Source organism: Cyprinodon tularosa, unplaced genomic scaffold (assembly GCF_016077235.1).
Source record: "Cyprinodon tularosa strain WSP-4 unplaced genomic scaffold, ASM1607723v1 ctg17, whole genome shotgun sequence".
NCBI classification, from domain to species: Eukaryota; Metazoa; Chordata; class Actinopteri; order Cyprinodontiformes; family Cyprinodontidae; genus Cyprinodon; species Cyprinodon tularosa.
Window position 1 is genome coordinate 949,837 of NW_024038531.1, and position 14,870 is coordinate 964,706.

Genomic DNA, 14,870 nt, shown 5'->3' on the forward strand with positions numbered 1-14,870 from the left:
CATGAATCCCTATTAGAACAAGTCCCAGAGCAGGTATGGTCTAAAAGTAAGACAGATGTAGGATTAGTAAAATCAGCAGACCCCATCAAATTCACCATTAAACCAAATGCTAAATTGCCCTCCCAAAGACAGTACCCACTTAAATGAGAGGCAGTAGAAGGAATACAGCCTATCATTACAGGATTAGAAACAGCAGGAGTTCTTAAACCAACAGTAAGCCCCTGTAACACCCCAATTTTTCCCATCAGAAAGCCCAACAGTAATGACTATAGATTAGTCCATGATCTAAGATTGATTAATGCTATTGTAGCAGAAGAAATACTAGTAGTACCCAACCCACACACACTACTGAGTAATATACCTCCAGGTACCAAATGGTTTACTGTGATTGATCTGTGTTCAGCATTCTTCAGTGTACCGGTCCATCCAGATTCCCAGTATTTATTTGCATTTACGTACAAAGGCCAACAATATACATATTCGCGATTACCACAGGGTTTCGTACACTCACCATCAATTTTCAATCGTGTACTGGCAAATGACTTAAATCACCTTGACATACCATCTACAATGTTGATGTATGTTGATGATATTCTGATTTGTTCTGTTTCTAAAGAGCAGTGTGAGAGAGACTCCATTACAGTGTTGACTGCTTTGGCAGAAGGAGGACACAAAGTAAGTAAACAAAAATTGCAATTCTGCCAGCAAACAGTGGAGTATCTCGGCAGGCAACTTAGTGGGGACAAGAGGTGTATTGCACCGTCCCAACTGGAAGCCATAACCCAAATAACCAAACCCCCAGGGTGTTGTCAATTTTTCTTTCCTTTGGGATTGGGAGGTTACAGCAACCTTTGGGGGTGGAAATTTGCATCAAAAAAAAGGGTTCCCCCGGAAACAATGATTAAAGCCGCAGGGCAAAGGGCACCCAGTCCGGCTTTAATTTCAATGGGGCAAATGAGGCAGAGGGGGCGTTCCCGCTGCTGAAACCCAAAACTCCAAAATGCTCCGCTTTTGGGGCCCAATCCAGATTATGGCAAAACCCCTTTCCCCCTCCCCTAAGTGGCTGAGGGGGACAAGGGGATGCAAATTTCAGGGATTGATGCAAACCCCCCAACAGGGAAACAGCCAATTTTTTTATTACAAACACAAAATTTGATGGGTGTCCCCAAGAAGGGTTTTTCCCCCCCTGGGTACCAGGGGTTTGGGGAAACAAACAAAACCTTCGCCTACAAAAAGGCCTCCCGTTTTTTAAATAAAGGGGGCACCCTGTTTTTTCTTACACATCAAAATCAAATTTCAAGCCCCTGCTCACCAGCCCCCCCTTTTGTGTAAACCCCAAACCTTTTAACATTATTAAGTTTTTCTTTCAGGACCAGAAAATTTTTCCCAAACCCAAAGTGGACCCCCCCAAAACCCCCCCCCAAGAAAGGAAACCCCAGAAAGGGGGCCCAAGATTTTCCCCTCCCGGGCCCACCTTTAATGAAGGGGGGAACAACCCCCAACACCCCCCCCCAACTGATCGACCGAAGGAAAACGGGGATCCCTCAGAGGCAAGGGAAAAACCCCCGGTTTTTGGAAATAGTCCCCCCCAAAAACCCCCAAGGGACCTTTACCAAGTACAAACAATGAGTCTAATCCCCCTTGCCCCCCAATGGCAGAGATAAAAGGGATTAAAAAGCTGCCTGTAAATTGGGCTACTGGAAAAGGTGACAATCAAACGACAGTGCATATGGATATTTGGGGATGCCAAAAAAAACCCTAGCAACTGGAAACAACAGGGTTTTTTTTTAGAACAGATGGCACCCCAGTGACACATGGGCAAGCTGTAGTGGAGCTAATAAAAGCTATGCAAATTCCATCTGCGCTAGCTATTGTAAAATGTGCTGCTCATCAAACAGCAAAAACACCTATTGCCATTGGAAATAACTTAGCAGATGAGGCAGCTAAAGAAGCCACAGGTTCAGCACTACAGGGACCAATGGTTCATGTAGCTGAGTGTGAACCCATTACTAATTTGGCCTCCTTAATAAAAGCCCAAAATAACGTATCTGAAGCAGAAAAACGCCTGTGGGTACAAAGGGGGGCGGCTCGGTTAACACACCCCCACGATGGATTGTGGCGTAGTTCTCGAGGACATTTTGTACTACCTTTGTCCTTATTACCGACAGCCATTAAAATAATGCATGGACCTGATCATTGTTCACGAGCCCAAGTTGTTCAAAAGTTACAGGCAGTTTGGTGGTCACCTTATATGACACCTATGGTAGACAGAGAACTGGCCTTATGTCCACATTGCCCTAAGTACAATGTGCGTAAAATGTTTACTCAACCCTTAGCACATACAACCCCTGGCAAAAAGTATGGAATCACCAGTCTTGGATGAGCACTCATTCAGACATTTCATGCTGTAAAACAAACTCAGATCAAAAACATGATACAATATTAAGGTCGTTCCAAAGTGCAACTTGTTGGCCTTCAGGAACACTCAAAGAAATGAAGAGAAAACATTGTGGAAGTCAGTGAATGATACTTTTATTGACCAAACACAGGGAAATAAATATGGAATCACTCAATTCTGAGGAAAAAAGTATGGAATCATGAAAAACGCATAAACAAAAGACCATTCAAAATACATCACTAGTATTTAGTTGCACCACCTTTGGCTTTTATAACAGCTTTCAGTCTTTGAGGCATGGACTTGATGAGTGACAAACAGTATTCTTCATCAATTTGGTGCCAACTCTCTTTGATAGCAGTTGCCAGATCAGCTTTGCTGGTTGGACCCTTCTTGTGGACCATTTTTTTCAATCTCCACCACAGGTTTTCAATTGGGTTGAGATCTGGACTATTTGCAGGCCATGACATCGACTGAATGTGTCTTTCTTCAAGGAATGCCTTCACTGTTTTTGCCCGATGGCACGATGCATTGTCATCTTGGAAAATTATTTCATCATCACCAAACATCTGTTCAATTGAAGGGATGAGAAAACTGTCCAAAATGTCAATGTAAACTTGTGCATTGATAGAAGAATTAACCACAGTCGTCTCCCCAGTGCCTTTGCCTGACATGCAGCCCCATATCATCAAGGACTGTGGAAATTTGGTTGTTTTCTTCAGGCAGGCCTCTTCATAAATCTCACTGGAACGGCACCAAACAAAAGTTCCAGCATCATCACCTTGTCCAATGCAGATTCTTGACTCATCACTGAAGACAACTTTCATCCAGTCATCCACAGTCCATGATTGCCTCTCCTTAGCCCATTGGAGTCTCATTCTTTTATGTTTAGGTGTCAATGCTGGTTTTCGTTTAGCTTTCCTGTATTGAAATCCCATCTCCTTTAGGCGATTTCTTACGGTTCGGTCACATACATTGACTCCAACTTCCTCCCATTTATGCTTCATCTGTTTAGTTGTACTTTTTCGGTTTTCAAGACAAATGGCCTTAAGTTGTTTGTCTTGACGCTTTGATGTCTTTCTTGGTCTACCAGTACGCTTGGCTTTAACAACCATTCCATGCTGTTTGTATTTGGTCCATATCTTGGATACAGCTGACTGTGAACAGCCCACATCTTTAGCAACCATGCGTGAAGGGTTACCTTCTTCAAGAAGTTTCACAATCCTCTCTTTTGTTTCAAGGGACATTTCTCTTGTTGGAGCCATGGTTCTCACCACTCCACTTGGTCCAGCAGCCCTCCAAGGTGTCATGACAGCAGGTGTTTTGAACTGCACACTAACGGGCACATCTAATCTGGGGCAGGTGTCCATTTAGGGAAAGGAAATAGACTGGGTGTGTCCTTTTTTTTCTACCTCCAATTTGAGTGATTCCACACTTTTTTCCTCAGAATTGAGTGATTCCATATTTATTTCCCTGTGTTTGGTCAATAAAAGTATCATTCACTGACTTCCACAATATTTTCTCTTCATTTCTTTGAGTGTTCCTGAAAGCCAACGAGTTGCACTTTGGAACGACCTTAATATTGTATCATGTTTTTGATCTGAGTTTGTTTTACAGCATGAAATGTCTGAATGAGTGCTCATCCAAGACTGGTGATTCCATACTTTTTGCCAGGGGTTGTATCCCTATGCCAGACGGTCCGTTCCGCCATCTGATGATGGATTATGTAGACATGATAACTCGGGTTCAGGGAAAGAGGTATATGTTGGTGGTTGTTTGTAGGTTTAGCAGATGGGTAGAAGCATGTCCCACTGCTCATAATGACCACAAAGCAGCAGCACGGTTTTTGTGTAAAGAAGTTTTTCCCAGATTTGGCATGCCTGACACAATATCATCTGATAACGGACCACATTTTGTTTCACAGGTGATCCAGCAAATATTTAAACTGTTGTGCATAAAACAAAAGTTTGGTTGTGTGTATCATCCCCAGTCACAGGGATCCGTGGAACGAGCTAACGGGATCCTGAAATCGAAGATCGCTAAGATAATAGCTGACAGCAACAACCGTTTGACTTGGGTGGACGCCTTGCCTGTTGCATTAATGGCAATGCGCTCTCAAACTAACCGCATAACCCATCTCACTCCTCATGAAATGCTTACAGGTCGACCAATGCCTCTCCCACAGGTTCGAGGACCCCAGCTGGCAGAGATTTCCCTAGCACAGCTTGAGCGTGAAATGGGGGACTACCTCAGGTCCTTAACCCGCATTCACAGGCTTATATTTCAACAGGTGAAAGCAGCTCACAGCCGAGACGAGACACACATTCCAGTGGATGTCAGGGACGTTCAAGTGGGTGACAGTGTGTTCATACGAGTCTTTAGACGTCAGTGGAACGAGCCTCGTAGGGAAGGCCCCTTTAAAGTTGTGCTTACCACTCCCACTGCCCTGAAAGTCGAAGGTAAGCCCTTCTGGTTTCACAAAAACCACTGCACCAGGCATCGGCCTCCAGACCCACCTGGACTCGATCCAGGACCGACGGGCTCTGCGCATGCTGACAGGGCAGCAATAAGTCTCCCTCCGCAGCACCCCTCTACTAGCTCACAAACTTTAGATGTTGCACCGGTGTCGGGCACTGATGCATCCCCACTCCCCTCAACGTCAGGCGTCCAAAGACGTTCGGGCCGCTTGGCAGCTCGCCAATCGCCAGGGTCAGGGGACTCTGAGGATGACAGTGTTCATTCTTATGCTTCCCATCCACCTTCTGATTCTGGTGGCAATGATGATGATCCTTCTGCCACTGAGAATTCTTCTGGGTCTCACCCAGATCCATCCGTCGTTCAGGCACTGGACGAACTTCTTTCTTCTGGCCCATCAGATGCTGGTGGAGTCCTGTCCCCTTCATATCCCTCACCTGTACCTTCCCCTCTCATCCCCTCCCTTTCCCCTTCCTCCTCCGAAGCGAGTGGGCCGCCGATCCACTCGGTCCCGCCCGCCCCATCGCCGTCTGGGCATCTCCCGTATGCGCCTTCTTCAGACTTTGATTAACTTTCTTGTTGTGTTAACCCTTTGTGGGTTAACAAGGGGGGATCTTATGAAAATTTATACTAACAGTGCACACACACATTTAATGCGCCACACACAAACATGTGCACTAGCAATGGTAACACTAGCTACTAACCGAGGGGTAATCAATAATAATGATGGAGAAAATCTATCACTAATGCATGTGCAAATCAAAAGATATGATTATGTAATGTCTGAAGAAATTTTAGGTAACTCAATGGGGAAACATTGGCTTGGAGTTCCACAAAGCATGGACTGCCGTGAGGATGGGATGGTGATCATTGAGGTAAGATGCAAAATGAACATATGCCAAAACACATTAACAGAGCAGGTAATGACGGTAGGGAAAGCGCATAGAATGGTAAAATTGGTAAACAAAAGGCAGAAAAGAGATCTAGACAAATTAAAGACTGCACACTGGGAGACCAATATGTTCCAACAATGGATTCAGTACTCTGTCCAGGCAATGTTCAAAGCCAAAAAGCGCCCTAAAGATGATTGTATAGCCTGCTATAATGCTAAAAAATTACCAGCCCTTCAGATTATTCCCGGAAGTAAAATAGGCGACTGCCCAGATGTAACGGAGTGCTTTGCCCACTGTGCCATGCAGATGGCCGGAGGTCTTGCATCATTATCAAAAGACCACACGATATGCCCCAGAGCGCTGAACTTCTCAATAAATGATGTAATGAGCACTTTCTCTCTTCCACCAGTAGTACAAAAACCGGCTGAACTGATTTTTCCGTTTTGTATAGCCCGAGGGAAAGAACTGGAAACAGTGACTAATAGATCCTCTAGACCAGTGGTTCTCAAACTTGTTCTGTCATTCCCCACTTTGGACAAGGGGGAATTTTCAAGCCCCGCCTGTCCCCATCGCCCCAACACAATGCTAATGAAATATGAAACAATCTTAAAATGTTCCAATTTTATTGAAGTAACAAGTAGTATCTAAATACAAACTATCTACATCAAATAACAGCAAGCTCAAAAATAAAGAAAATAAAAATGCAGCTGTGTCAAAATTTGTATCAAGCTCAAAGATAGAAAAAATTAAAGTGCCACTCTGCAATCTGTTAATAAAAGAAAAGAAGTGAAATCCATCTGGCAAGACAGGTCTATTTATCCCTGCATTAGTGGCTGCAATGAGCCTGTTTTGCATTGCACAGTTTCTCAAAACGGGGATGCAGGCTTGATACTGCCACTCTCAAGTCATGCTTTGTTTTCAGTGAAGCAACAGCTGAAAAGCCCATCTCACAGAGATATGATGTGGCAAAGGGAAGAAGAATGCACACAGCTCTCTGCCCGATGAGTGGATACTCCCTCTCCACTCCAAACCAGAAACATGAACATGTGGCTGTGTGAATCAAACGCCGTTATTCATTTAAGATAAAATATTTCAAATTCAGTTATTTATGATCAACCTGCGCCGTCAATCCCGGCGCATGTGCGCTTTATTTGCAGTCTGGACGCTGAGGGTAAACATGCTGTGTCCCTTACTGCAGCGCTGAGAGGGACTCCTGCGATAGCGGGGGAGAACGGGGTTGGGAGGGAGGAGGCGCCCCACGGCAGCACCTGCCGCTGGAGGACAAGAAAAGGAACGATACGTGCTTTCCCGTAAGAGTCTCCAAAAGTCGCTAGATTTGTCGCTAGTCGCTTTTTTGAAAAAGAGTAGCTGGAGGGGTCTGAAATATAGTGACAAAGTCGCTGAGTTGGCAACACTGGGGCGTGAAAATTTATTCCGTTACAAATAATATGCCGACGTCACGTCAATCATTATTTTGGCACTTCAGTTCCAGGTGAAATTTTTCTCATATCTAATGTTCTTTTAATTAGACTGAACAAGTAGTACCAGATGGGGGACATGTCATCTATGAGTTCCAACCTTCAAGTGCATCTCAGTATCGAATACTGAGCCTGGCGAGGGGATCTGTCCCCTTAGGTGACATTTTTTGGATGTGCCATAATGAGACACAAATGTTGGCCACATTACCCCCTCAGTGGGAAGGCATCTGTGCACCAGTAAGGCTGACAGGACAACTCAAGTTAATAGTAAATAACCTAATAAGTAGAAATGTAACATCTAATGAGATACCCAACCGCGCTAAAAGAAGTACTTCCCCTAAACATGAGTGGAAGAAATCAGTTGAGGTATATATTTCTTGGGATCAGATCCCATATGGAGTACCTAAAGACCAGGTTGCCATAGGGAGTGATTGGATAGAAAGCGGAAGAGTGGCTGGTGCGGTGCCAATTTGGGGAACTATTGCCAATGCGCAGTACATAGCTCGAAATAGTAGATGGGTGAATCTCCTATGGTATAATCAACAAAGATTTATAAACTTTACAATAAACGGCCTGGATTTGGTAAAGGAACAATTGCATGCAACTTCACTAATGGTTCTACAACATAGGTCCATGCTGGAATCCCGCATGGCTGGAGACCAAGGAATATGTGATTATATAGGGGAAGATTGTTGTACTTTAATCCCCATGCACACAGATGTAAATGGTAGCCTCACAGGAGTCCTACAGGAAATGAAACGAATGAGGGATGAACATGTGCTGCAGTCTAATTGGAACACCCAGCTGAAGGGATTCTGGGATTGGTTTCACAAACTTGGAAGGGGAAAATATCTTGAGGCAGCAGGAATGATTTTAGGGGCAGTAATACTGATTATATTGATAGTTGTGTGTTGCATCATACCCCTTGTTCGGGGAATGGTCTCAAGACTTGTTGTAAGTGTAACTGGTCAGTTCCCAGTTGTAGAGATACAATTGGACCAAGAGATATAAAACGTAACCATGATCACCTTCCACCCTCACCAGGTACGTGCATTTCTTTAATAACAACAGTGTATATATATAGATATTTTGCATAACAATGACTTATATACTTACTCACGTAGATATAGCAACTTGCATGCTGAATAATCCATAGATACAGGTGCTGGTCATAAAATTAGAATATCATGAAAAAGTAGATTGATTTCAGTAATTCCATTTAAAAAGTGAAACTTGTATATTATATTCATACATTACATACAAACTCATATATTTCAGATGTTTATTTTGTTTAATTTTGATGATTACAAATGACAACAAATGAAAATCTCAAATTCATCATATCAGAAAATTAGAATATTGTGAAAAGGTTCAAAATTGATGGCCCCTGGTGCCACACTCTAATCAGCTAATTAACTCAAACCACCTGCAAAAGCCTTTAAATGGTCTTCCAGTCTAGTTCTATAGGCTACACAATCATGGGGAAGACTGCTGACTTGACAGTTGTCCAAAAGACGACCATCGACACCTTGCACAAGGAGGGCAAGACACAAAAGGTCATCGCTAAAGAGGCTGGCTGTTCACAGAGCTCAGTGTCCAAGCACATTAATAGAGAGGCGAAGGGAAGGAAAAGATGTGGTCAAAAAAAGTGTACAAGCAAGAGAGATAACCGCACCCTGGAGAGGATTGTGAAACAAAACCCCTTCAAAAATGTGGGGGAGATTCACAAAGAGTGGACTGCAGCTGGAGTGAGTGCTTCAAGAACCACCACACACAGACGTATGAAAGACATGGGTTTCTGCTGTCGCATTCCTTGTGTCAAGCCACTCTTGAACCACAGACAGCGTCAGAAGCGTCTAAAGAGAAACAGGACTGGACTGCTGGTGAGTGGTCCAAAGTCATGTTCTCTGATGAAAGTAAATTTTGCATTTCCTTTGGAAATCAAGGTCCCAGAGTCTGGAGGAAAAGAAGAGAGGCACTTCATCCACGTTGCTTGAAGTCCAGTGTAAAGTTTCCACAGTCAGTGATGGTTTGGGGTGCCATGTCATCTGCTGGTGTTGGTCCATTGTGTTTTCTGAGGTCCAGGGTCAACGCAGCCACATACCAGGAAGTTTTAGAGCACTTCATGCTTCCTGCAGCTGACCAACTTTTTGGAGATGCAGATTTCATTTTCCAACAGGACTTGGCACCTGCACACAGTGCCAAAGCTACCAGTACCTGGTTGAAGGACCATGGTATCCCTGTTCTTAATTGGCCAGCAAACTCTCCTGACCTTAACCCCATAGAAAATCTATGGGGTATTGTGAAGAAGAAGATGCAATACACCAGACCCAACAATTCAGAAGAGCTAAAAGCCACTATTAGAGCAACCTGGGCTATCATAACACCTGAGCAGTGCCACAGACTGATCGACTCCATGCCACGCCGCATTGCTGCAGTAATACAGGCCAAATGAGGCCCAACTAAATACTGAGTGCTGTACATGCTCATACTTTTCATGTTCATACTTTTCAGTTGGCCAACATTTCTATAAATCCTTTGTTTTTATTGGTCTTCAGTAATATTCTAATTTTCTGATATGATGAATTTGAGATTTTCATTTTTTGTCATTTGTAATCATCAAAATTAAACAAAATAAACATCTGAAATATATGAGTTTGTATGTAATGTATGAATATAATATACAAGTTTCACTTTTTAAATGGAATTACTGAAATCAATCAACTTTTTCATGATATTCTAATTTTATGACCAGCACCTGTATAAGAGATAATATGCCTTCAGATGATGCCTAAATTTGCCATACTATGTCCCCACAGGTAGATTATTGAACATGGCAGAGGCTAGTTATGATGAATATGAAGAAAACCAAATTAATTTACGAGCTGCACTGGCGTCGTTAGGCCCATCACTAGGGGTAGGATGCCCATATCTTCCTCCCAGGCACCTACTAGATCCTGCAGAGGGGCCAAGCAGTGCACCTTCGGGTTGGAGCAAACCTATGATGACACCCAGCAGGCAGCCTGAGGATCAACCGATGATGACACCCAGCAGGCAGCCTGATGATCAACCACCATTACCTACTGGGAAGCCACTGTCCATCTCGTCATCACCGGGGAACCTCAGTATCGATTTCGGCCCAACCAGCACCCCTGCCAGTCCTGAGAATTCCGAGGATCGACGACCACCGTCACCCCACCAATATAATTATCCACCACCACCCATTCCAGGCGTACTGGCTATGTTCATGGTCATAGCAGATGACATAAAGCTTGATCTTGCCGAAGCTCATCATGTTGCAAAGTTCTTGGCTCATCCGCTGGAGTCCTATGATACCAACGCTGACCTTAAGCCTGAAATCACCTCTATGACCACAGCAGTTTATGCCCAATTCATGAAGGGTCTGGCGCACCCCGAGTCACGTCGGTCCTTTGAACGGATGCGCCACACCCTGTAGAAACGCAAAGTAAAGGCTGGGAATCGGCAGCTGATCCGAGACAATCTGGAACTGAGGCAGCAAATTCGATATGCACAGCAGACCATTATCGACCTACAAGAGCAGGTGATGCAGCTGACCGCTGATCTGCAGCATATGGCTCCCTATACCCAGGGGGGCCCGAACGGAGGGCAGAATTATGGACAGAATTATGGAGGCTATTATTATTATTAATATATCAACTTCAACGCCATAACTGGATATAAGGACAATGCTGATTATTGATGATTATGCATACCTTTGTTAAACATATTGGTAGGATTGTATACTTTATGTGACAGTACAATTACTGTGCAGGAGAGTGCCACATGGTTACTTCTATGTTGGTTGTAATGACGGTCCTTTGACCACTAGAAGATGTGTTTGCCTGGCATAGTCCGGGCCTGATGAAGCTTTTTGTTTGTGTTTGTGTATGTATGGGTGTGAAATACCACCAATGTAGGGGATAAATGCAGTGACCTCGTAACACAAGATGCTGCTTGGGCATTGGTATTTGCCTCTGCTGAGAAAACAGAATTAGAAAATCTTGCTACAAAAAAAGTAAGCAACGAGGACGGGTCCTCTTAAGGGAGCCAAGAGGGGGATCCCTCTTTGTTTTTGTATATTCTGTTTTCTGCATTTTATTAGTTTAATATTTACTCAGACACCACCACATCTTATATTACTCACTTCTACTATATGGTGTGTGTTTAATCTCACGTTTGGTTTAGTGTGCACAATATATATATATATACTTTTGTCACTTGGGTGAGTTCACATTTAAGGTGTTTTAGATTAGTTATCACCTGCATAATCACGTAATTGATCCTTTTAGGATCAAAGGGGGGAATGTTGTGTATTAATCTGCACTAATCATAAGATAAAATAAAGTTAATGTTTTATAAGTTTAAATTTGTTTTCCCAAATACTGTTATAAGAGCAATTCAAGGGCAGAGAGGAGAAAAGCAGAGCAGTGAGTATGTGTAACTATTGCACCTGGCCCCAATAGGAGTGAAGTCTGCAGGACAACGCAGGGTTGAGGCCCCTTAGTGATAAGAAAGCACACTCAATAAAAATGAAATATTTGACATCTCAAGGTTGCCCAGCTCAGCAAAATTTGGCCATACAAAAAGAGTTGTTATTTTCAAGGCACACGGAGCGGTAATGGTCCCAGAAAGGGTGATGCTTTGACTAAGATACGAAGGGGGAGCAGTAGGCCAGACTGACATGGCTTGAAGCAAGGGAAAGATGTGTTCTGACATGTTTGTGACTAAACTGTCATAAGTTTCTGATTTGAATGCACCAGATGTTTTCATGGCCTGAGAGATTGCTCTCACAAGAATGAGATGTGTCTATGAATGTCACCGTGTTTTGCAGATAAATATCAATGTGACCTTTACCAAAGACTGAAATATGTTCTGATGGGGGGTTTCCACCGATAAGAAATGTATAAAAGGGAGCTGTGTTCACCATTTGTTCAGCTTCGGCTCACCGGTGACCAGCTCAGTGTGAATGTGTTGTGTTTAGCAATAAGCACACTGGACCCTGACTCAGCTGCCTCTGCCTAAATTTTTTGATCTTTGTTTGAGACTTTTTCTGCTTTTTAAGAACTTTGAATTTTTATAAAACTTAGCTTAAATTTTAAGTCGTCAAGAAGAGAATTATAGACGACACCATACTCTCTCATATGTATTTTGGGGGAATATGATTTTATAATTAGGTCTATTCTATTAGACCATACACAAGACCAAAACAAAGTATCCCCTTGCAAGAGTATCTAGATTTCATGATTTGGACTTTCTACAATTAACATTCAAAGCCATTATTCCTAAATTGTATCCAACGTCAGACACAATTAGAGACAAAGTATTGAGTATTTTGTGGTGGTTGATGTGTCCTGTTTCTGCTCTCATCTTGGAACTCCAGGGACCCTGCAAGCAACATGCTTTGAAGAGCATGTTGCTTGCAGGCCAGCTGTGTGTTCTAGTTCAGCCGACAGACAGAGCCAAAGCTGTAATGGCTCTGCTGCATTCCAAACTGCTTCTGATGTCTGAATAAATACACCGCATGATGAGCTGAATCCAGGTGCACCTACAGTAACAGCACATGCTCCTTAAGCACTTTTACTTCACACAAAAAAAGACAGCTTCCATGACTTAGGAGCCCATTTTATTTAGGTGCAACAGTTTTCTTTGTTCTATAAAGAAAGCCACCATAGAGCAAATAAAGCCACTCATGTTTTTGTTGAATCTATTGCTTAAACATGTTTTTAAGGTATTGAGTCCCTGATCATACAAAGCAAGAGCGAGCTCAGGGAGATTTGGCAGACAAAGAAGAATGGTGCTGATCTTTTGTTTTTTTCTGTCAGCATCTGATCCCCCACCTCAGCACTAAGGAGACAAAGGAACAGTGAATGATTAGACATTAGAGAAGCAGGCCAACCCTTGAGGGACTTACACAAAATTATCTTATTACTGCAGGAGTTCAGACTTCTAAAATGCTTCAAGTGTTTCTGTCAGCTTAGTGTAGATCAGCCACATATGAAATAAAAGCATTTCTAAAGGTTTTTTTTTTTTTTTTTTTTTTTTTTTTAGCTTAAATAACAGTGTCAAATGTGGTTTGAGATTTTTCTCTCTTGGAAGGAGCTGTAAAGTTGTTCAAATCGAGTATATTAGAAAATTGTAGGCCAAACCGAAAGAGACAAGGGGGGAATTCTGTCAGTGACTTGATGCAATCAGCTGGGTTTCTTTAGAGAAAACTTAACTAATCTGTCTATATGATTTGATTAAATTGACTCTTTTAGGTCCCTTGAAATTATTTGTTGTGAATTGGTGCTAAGAAATTAAACTAAATCAAACTGAGAAAACATACATTTCACTACGGTAGAAGTAGGAAGTCCAACCTGAAGGAGCAGCACAAACATTCATTATCATTCTACATTGCATTGGTGATATTTAACAAAGGGACTTTTATTTGCCCACCTTTAATGAGCCCAGCAAAAAAAAAATTTTTTTTTTTCGAAATTGTCAGGCTCAGTGTCACCTTTCAGAGGAGATTAGATCTAATTTATTTTCACATTTAATTCTATGTTCATTTATACCTATAGCTGTTTAACTTGGGCTTTAGCTTTCAATCTTTGAATCAGAATTAGTAATACCCTAATAATATTTGGTTTAGTCTTTTTAAAAATGCACATACATTGTCAGTTTTGAAATAGATAAAAAAATTTTTTTTTAACTGCAATTATAAAATAACGAGAAACTAAAGACAGGGAGAGATGTAATTATGAAAAATATCCCTATGATCTACTGTTTGTTTTCAAAAAACAAAAATAGCAGCTGTTTGAAAATATTTCATCCCCAAAGGTTAACAGGAGTTAGTGATTAAAGTGAGCACAACTCACAATGTACTAAATAATAGGAAGCCCACAGGCATTAAGCTGTTCTAATGTTACTATAGTGAAATATGTTGCAGTTTGTTTATTCACAATCTGTAATGATCCACACCTTTGTGTTTTCAGTTGATCATACTCACCTGTTTTCAGCTACTTTCTGTGTCATTTAAGTCCATGCTTTCATAAACTTTTTCTGGCTCTCCTGCTGTCATCCCATTCACATCCCCTTCCTGTCACCCTAGTTTCCTCTGTTTAAGTTATACTGATTGCATTGAAATATCTATGCAACATCCAGCATACCAATGTGGTGTTGCTGCCTCAGTCCTTTGCCACTGCAAATGATGACATAACAAGAATCAGTTTTATTTTCCACGTTTGCACTCACAAACAAGATTTCTATTTGAGTTTTTCTTTCTCTCACTGAAAACATTATAAATGTATAAAAATATTAATTCACAATTCATAGGAATAAATAAGCTTTGATTTCGCTGTCAAATGGACTTTAAATAGAGTAGAGAGATAAAAAATATTCTCCTGGCAAATGGGTTCTTCAGGTATGGTTGGTTCACACCGAACAGGTTTTGGGCGTCAAAGCATCTAATTTACAGGTGCTGGTCATAAAATTAGAATATCATGAAAAAGTAGATTGATTTCAGTAATTCCATTTAAAAAGTGAAACTTGTATATTATATTCATACATTACATACAAACTCATATATTTCAGATGTTTATTTTGTTTAATTTTGATGATTACAAATGA